Here is a 6,979-nt window from a genome sequence, read left to right as displayed (position 1 = left end):
GTCAAGCTCCGTCTGGCCCGAGCTGTTTGTGTAACTACTATATTGGCTCTAATGAGCCTTTGCATAGAATCCGTGTGCTTCGGTGTTTACCGGTGTCACTGGAGAGTCCCTCGGGCTGAATAGCGTGAAATCCATTCACTGTGCAACCAAAGTCTGCGGAGGGTTGTCTGGGAGAGAGGCTGAAAAAAAAACCACACAGCTGTACAAAACCACCAAATGTACAGTATGTACAGAGCATCTAACTGTGGCGGGGAAATGACAGGGTGACGATCGCAGAGCCAGAGAAGGGATTTGTATTCAAGTGGTGATTGGGAAGATTTTACAAATGTAATAATATGCAACGAGTTTAATTGATCCGCAGGAAGACGCCTTCCCACCTGTTATACCCGGGGAATCTTTCCCCCTTAATGACATGGAACATTATCAATACAGAAATGGCGAGTGCAGATGCATCACAGGCTTAATGACGAAATCGTGTAAGTCAGGCACAAATGTGCTTTCAGCTGTGTGTGTGCACGGACATTTACACATTTCAGCCTTCAAGAGCTCTTCTTCATGAAAACGGATCTTATACCAGAGGTGAGTAGAAACAGTGAATCAGAAAAATCAGATGCATATATTTATAATTTTAAAAAGCCTAATTGTTTGAAATCCCATTAAGTGTATTGGTTTGCTATATGTAATTTGTTGTAATCCAAATGGATTATATGCATTTCATATGCAATTAAAAAACATCAATCTTAAATTAGGCCTAATTATTTTTGTGAGTTGTCATAGATTAGAGTTATTATTCACATATCTCTCGACTCTGGCTGGCTGGAAGACCGGTGAGGGGTTTACAGAGCAGTCCATTTTGTGCATCATCACTCTTGTCACCATGGCGTCGGGGTTGATTAGAGATCTGGCCCTCGTTCAAATGTCATGCTTCGACTATTACATCATCACCGTGCTCCCTCGGGAAGTTTGCTTTGTGCATATGTCAGCGGCATATGACAACTTCCTCCTCTTCTCATGAGTGGAGGAGCTTATGCACCTATATTAGAAAAAGAAATTTGAGTCAAATTAAGAAGACATTAAAACAAGATGTTTGTTTGACAGAGGTTATTCATGGGGGCCGACAGGGAAATGTCAAAGGGACAGAGACGAAAGATTCATCTTAAACTTTCGCGATTCAGCCCTGATTTATGATTTATTTATTTATTTATTTATGATTTAATAAAAATTGTAGTTTTGTTGGTGCTTCATTGAGCAAACTGACAGTAAAACTCCAGTGCTGTTGGAGTTTATTTCCACATTAAGCTTTACAACTCCGCCGAGTTACTTAAGGACAGTTGTGCAGGGGAAGTGAATCGGCCCCGCTCGTCTTTTTAAGAGCCTTATATCTTTTTAAATTTTTCATCATCCTGCTTAACAGCACAGTTATACCGGTTCCATTGGAACAACACGTATCATTTTCAGAGAACTCTTGGCAGTTAAGTATTTGCAGCCCTGAAAAGTAAAATAAGGAAAAACTTTCTTCTTCTTTTTTCCCGTGGGGAGGCAAAAATATGTGGGAAAGCGTTATTGTGGACAGCCTCGTGACTTACATTTAACATACAGCGTTTCAGTGTTTGCACTGTGTTACTCCAATGTTGCACATTTACTGTGGTGGTCAGAGATTTCATGCAGCAAACAGAAGGCAACAGGTTTCAAAGCCGCTGCGGAGCAGTTTCTGATCAAGACCTCCTCTCTGGCTGATGATAATGAATGATACTGTAGGACAATATCCTTCAGAGATCCCTTCTCCCACTGCATGCAGAGTCACAATGAGGTGGCCTCAGATCCATTCTAAACAGGCCTTTGAACGTCTTTGATATTCCTGACTGGCCCCCTGCTTGGTGCTGACTACTGCCCGCCTCCATCGGCTCTGCAGGAAACAATAGGCTATAGGCAACGACACCACAGATCCAATCCACGGCGCTGTTATGCCAGGGGAGAAAAATCATTGTGTGTGAACTGTGTTTCACCAAACTGTCTTCCTCTTCTCTCTCTCTCTCACACACACACACACACACACACACACACACACGGACATGTGAGTCGCCTCGTTCCTCTCCGTCAATGCCAGCGTTGTTTGCTCCATGCAGGAGAGGCGTGTGGAATCCAATAAAACTGGATGTACATGGTAATATGATTAGGAGCAAAACATAAAAGGAGGGGCAAAGGAAATGAAAAGGGAAATAAATGAAAGTAGGTTTGTCCATCCGTGTGCTGCGTACTCAGCGAGTGCGTTGCGTCTTATTTGCTTTAACTATCTGCCTCTGTACAGTGTGATGAAGCTGTGTGTGAGTCGGGGAGCATTTAGAGTTCACCAGTGCAGATGGTGCCGAGATATAGCCTGAAGTGTGCTCGGCTGTGCCCAACATTACAATTTAATTTCCGTGTTGCTTGAAAGAACCACTAAGCACTTTCAGAGGAGGAGAACAAAAAACGGAGAGTATTTGACAAAAAAAAAGTTATTTTAAGGTCATATACGTATTTGCTGCGAGTATATGTCAAATACTGTGAATCATGGGTTTTATCCCACTTATCATGTTTCCAGGAGCGATAATAATAATAAAAGAAAGAAGTATGGAACATAAAAACGCACAAAAGAAAAAGAAAATGTGGTGCAGCCTTTTCAAGGGGAAACCCCCCCCCCCCCCCCCCCCCCCCCCCCCCCCCCCCCCCCCCCCCCCCCCCCCCCCCCCCCCCCCCCCCCCCCCCCCCCCCCCCCCCCCCCCCGAATGTGAACAAATGACTTTAGGTAATGAAAAACTCAAAAAAAGCTCTCGTGTCAGGAAACTGTGAATTATTTCTTCACTGCTGTGTCTAAAAGTGCACTTTCATTACTTTGTGGGAAAGGTGAAATCAATACATCATGAAAAAAGTAAAAATAAAATAAATGCCTACTGTGGCAAACTGTGTGACAGCCATGTAACTCCAGAAGCTACTCCCGCGATTTGAGAGAGAAAATGTTAAAGCTCAGTACAGTTTTTTCACCAACAGTGGGGTTTATTGTCTGTGTGCAGCATTACTATACCACGAGATCGTGTAGTTATCTACGCAGTGTAATTTTTTGTTTGGCTGACAACGCATCATATGGCACTTTCAAGATTGGATTTGATTTAAATAGTAAACATGGGACAGACCTTTCTAGTCTTATCGGCCACCCAAAGTGCTTCACAGTGCATCGAGTCCCATTCCCACAGCGCTGTAAAGTGTCCTGCCCAACGATCTATTTATATATTTGACAGAACCCATCCAGCCCATGTTACCCGTTGAAATACCTTAAAACGGGGCGATACAACCCACAAAAGGGGACTTTTCACCTGCCAACAAGCGATTGCAGCTCCCGCCGCGTGACTGCAAGATTGTTTCTGCCTCAAAGTGACTTGATTTCGGTCGTGATGGTTGTATTTGGCAGATCATAACCCGTCCAGCACTTTTGACCCGTCGAATTACCTTTAAAGGGGCTACACGGCCCACAGAAAGGCCTTCGAGTAACCAGCCGGGAGCCGAGACCAGGCAGACCTCATCGCTCCTCACAGACGGCTGTCGGATTCCGCCACGGTGATGGAAGACGGGCTGTCATTTTGTGTTTTGTGTCCATCATCGTTAGGCGGACTGACAAAGACGGAGCTTTGTCTTTGTTCCCCGGCCCTCTCCCATACGCAAACAGGGCTCGGTGACTTTTCGGGCGGGTGTGGCTCGATGCCCGATCCGCTTGTCATGCGGATGGACACGCGGAGTTGATTCACGAGTAGCCGCGGCGGTTAAAATGTCACTGGGGTTCCTCGGGGACATTTCGCGTCAACTGTTGATTGTGCCGCGAGTCACTCCGAGCTCTCCTCTTCACAGATGTGATGCAAAGAGTTAAACTCTTCAGCTGTGAGACAGCAGCCTCCTCTAATCCGCCACCTCTCCGGTGGATTTCTTTATCTCTGCCGCGAAGTGAAACTCTCTGACGTCGGCAGCTGAGATGAATAACTCATCGTTTCCCTCTCACTTCCCATGTGTGCTTCCACTGCCGCCAGACCTCGAGAGGTCGGACTGTATTAGCTTCCCCTGTAATCTCCTTGTGTTTCCTTCAAACTAAACAACTTTCGTAGCAATCGGATCGCTGTGAGGTTCACACACTGCGCCTCTTGCTTTCTTTCTCGTGATCTGGAGTCTTGGAGTCGTCGTGGGACTAAATGGCTGACTGGCGACAGGGGGTGACGCACTACACGATCTCTCAAAGGAAAGGCATAGAGGAATGTATCATCTAGGTTGAAGGGCTGCGCTCTCATTGGCTGTTGGCTCACGAGTTCGGGCACAGCAATCGGCGTCTGCCGATCGAACGCAGGCCAAGCTTTTGGGTTTTTGTCGGCGAGTTCCAAAATGTGTCGGCAAGTGGAAAAAATGATATCCATTTCAGAGCCCGGACACAGTATTTAGTGTGCATTCATTCATTGGAAACCATCAGTATATTTCAAAGAAACAATGCAGAGTGTAAAAAATAAATAATGAGTTGATTACAGCAAACTTTGTTTTCTCATGGAAACTGTGGAATTAAACTTTTATTGGGCAATAGTGGCGAAGGTACCACCTATTAAGGACTGCCTGACTTACCTCCATACTATGGGCCATACTTACATCTCACCATTCATTTAAATCCAATTACTAAGAAAACCCCATTCTGTCTCTTTTAACTTGACTTTAATTGCTGAGTAATTGCGCCGCGGGTTCCTACTGCATTCATTTGACGTGGTTTACCGTTGAAGCCCGTCTTGTAACTGCTGTGAAATGGAGAGACTGTCAAATTAAAAAAGGTCACTGCTGCTGTCAACGACAGTTTTAACTACTGTACTATCAGTTGGACACTCAAACAATCTGCCCTAATGTCAAAGGTCAACTTCAAAAACTTCACGACAAACTTAACAGAGTTGCAGATTGTCACCGAGGCAGTGTTCATCCATCAATTCACATCATCCAATCACACTGTGGAACTCATGGATGTTGTCTGCACAGCAGGTCACTGGACTGTTTGCCTCTAGAAATACCAATATATTTCTAAATTATGACCTCAAAACGAAGGGTTGAGAAGAAAAAATGTAAAAAACATTCTGGTCACATAATCTCTCCTCTGAGCGATACCTGAGTTGTTCTGCAATACTGTTTATTTTCCCTTTTTTTTTAAAATTATTCTTTTCCCTCTGCTTCTTCACTTGTTGTATTTCCTGTTCCTATTTGTTGTCTTATTTAACTTTTGCCCAACATATTTGGCCGTTTCCCATATCTCTGTTCTACTTACATCCGTTTCGGTTGTAGGTGGTTGTAAGTCAAAACACCAGTTATGCCAAGAAGAAGAAACACGCGCGTCAAAAATTTCATGTGTGAAAGCCTGCTGCAAACCGGAGAAAGTGGGGAGCATCTAAAACACCTGGAACTGGCTGATTCAAGAATCTACTTCCTGAATCAACGCCTTTGGACAACTATGACCTAGACACTTGCATTGCTTATAAAAAAAAGTGAAAAATAAAATTCCTGGATCTGCCCTCAAAATGCGACGGGTTCGCTCTTGGCCCGTGTCCCATCGAGTTTTGGTTAAAATCCGTCCTTGGCAGAGGTGATAATCCAACACTTTGAGTTTCTTTTATACATTTATATGTTTTGGCTGAAAGTTGTGTACTAACTCTGTGCCTCTGATGTCAATGGCCTCACGGGGTCAGTGGAGGCGCATGTCCATTGCGCAGAATGCAGTTGTTTACCTCGTGTTTACAACCGTCTTCTCATTCTTTTGTTTTTCCCTCAGCCCTTTCCCCTTCATTTCTCCTCCGCTCTCCCTGTCGCTCCGGCAGTCGTCTCACCGAATAACGGAGCGGCTGTCACCCCCCCTTGTGCGACAGGTGTGTGCGGTGAGTGTTTCAGTGTCACCTATCATTGTCTCCATATGTCACCGCCGCCTCCTCTGCACTCGCAGCGCCCCGCATCCAGACGGGGGGGAATTTCCTATCAACACACTTGATCTGTTTTTGATTGGCTGCTTGTGTCCTCCCCCCCCCCACACACACATACTGCTCAGGCGTACACACACAAGGGTGGAAAACGATGAGGGATTTAGATAAGTAAAGAGCGGCTGTACACCGAATCCTCCCATGACTTTTCTGCTTTATGAACCTATCAGCTTGAAGATTGAAACGGACTGTGTCTCCCCGGGGGACTCATTTCCATCGTCCTCGTCCCCTCAGACACCGAGAGGGTCTGGATATATCTTACAAGATCCGCAGCAGTCGGCCGCAGATGCTTTGGATCACTGGCCGTTGACAACCGGTGATGGCTCGTGATGAAACCAAGAATAGGACGGCTCAAAACATCATCATGGCTTAATAATTTACCCCCAGCTCTGTGTGACAGATAAATCATGCCGCCATCACCTCCAGCTCTCTTTTGAAATTGTATTTTTTTTTTCCCCCTGCTCACATGATTGGACCCACTGAGAGCTGAAAGCTGCTCTCCCCTCCCAAGCAGTGATTTTTAAATGGCCGCCCTCCCTCACGTTTAAGGTGAGCACCACTCTATGAACAAGACAGAAAAAACAGGCCTATGTGGCCTACCATAACTGTGAATATTATCAGATTAAAATGCCAGCGTGGTAAATTGTCCAAAATCACTGATATCAGCATGTGATCACCTGGTGCGGGGAAAAGGTGTATTTAAAAGGACAGAATATTTTCAATTAACAGTACATATTGTTCATACTTTTATTTTTCTATATATTTTTAATTGTACTGTATAGTTTTCGTTACTTGACAATTAACGCGATTCTGATTAGTTGGTTGTGTTGTTGCTCTGGGTTGAACATCAAGAAGTTCAATCACCTTTCCTTCTTGACGCCACTTGGCAGCTCCTTCCATTCATGGGTCTCCCAGTCATGTCGGGTGCTCTGTTTTTCTGTAAAGATCAATCCCAAATGCAT

The 6,979-nt window shown here is 44.9% G+C and overlaps 1 long non-coding RNA gene across 1 annotated transcript in view; it reads left to right on the top strand.

Moving 5' to 3' along the window:
• Positions 1 to 5,918, top strand: part of LOC118284882 — a 6,671-nt gene extending 753 nt beyond the window's left edge. Inside the window, exon 3 of the long non-coding RNA XR_004784991.1 lies at positions 5,816 to 5,918. This is a non-coding gene — a long non-coding RNA (uncharacterized LOC118284882). The remainder of the gene's footprint in view (positions 1 to 5,815) is intronic.
• Positions 5,919 to 6,979: the final 1,061 nt, after the last annotated feature.

Source organism: Scophthalmus maximus, chromosome 20, assembly GCF_022379125.1.
Source record: "Scophthalmus maximus strain ysfricsl-2021 chromosome 20, ASM2237912v1, whole genome shotgun sequence".
Taxonomy (NCBI): domain Eukaryota; kingdom Metazoa; phylum Chordata; class Actinopteri; order Pleuronectiformes; family Scophthalmidae; genus Scophthalmus; species Scophthalmus maximus.
Note: the sequence above shows the minus strand (reverse complement) of the source record. Positions and strands in the feature narration are given on the sequence as shown.